This window comes from Formica exsecta, unplaced genomic scaffold (genome assembly GCF_003651465.1).
Source record: "Formica exsecta isolate Colony F162 unplaced genomic scaffold, ASM365146v1 scaffold1184, whole genome shotgun sequence".
Taxonomy (NCBI): domain Eukaryota; kingdom Metazoa; phylum Arthropoda; class Insecta; order Hymenoptera; family Formicidae; genus Formica; species Formica exsecta.
The window spans coordinates 34,697-34,983 of NW_021848524.1; positions in this window are offsets into that span (position 1 = coordinate 34,697).

A 287-nucleotide genomic window follows, 5' to 3' on the forward strand; every position below is an offset into this window, starting at 1 on the left:
CAGGGTGTCCTAGACCACCCGTACACCCCTTTTCTTTCAAAAACTAAGCATTTTAGACAAACACGTTTTGAACAAAAATTGTATGGTTTTGAGGGGAACATAAGATGGTGTCATTGGTTTGACCTTGGATGGCATCGTTAAGGTCAAGAGTCAAGGACACCTTTAATTTCTTAAATGGAACCCCAATTTTTTAATACATATTCTTGTAGCTTATCTCGAGAGCTTTTCAAAACACTATAATAAAGTATTTTTTCATTAAGTACTTTTTGAATTATTTTATATCTTAA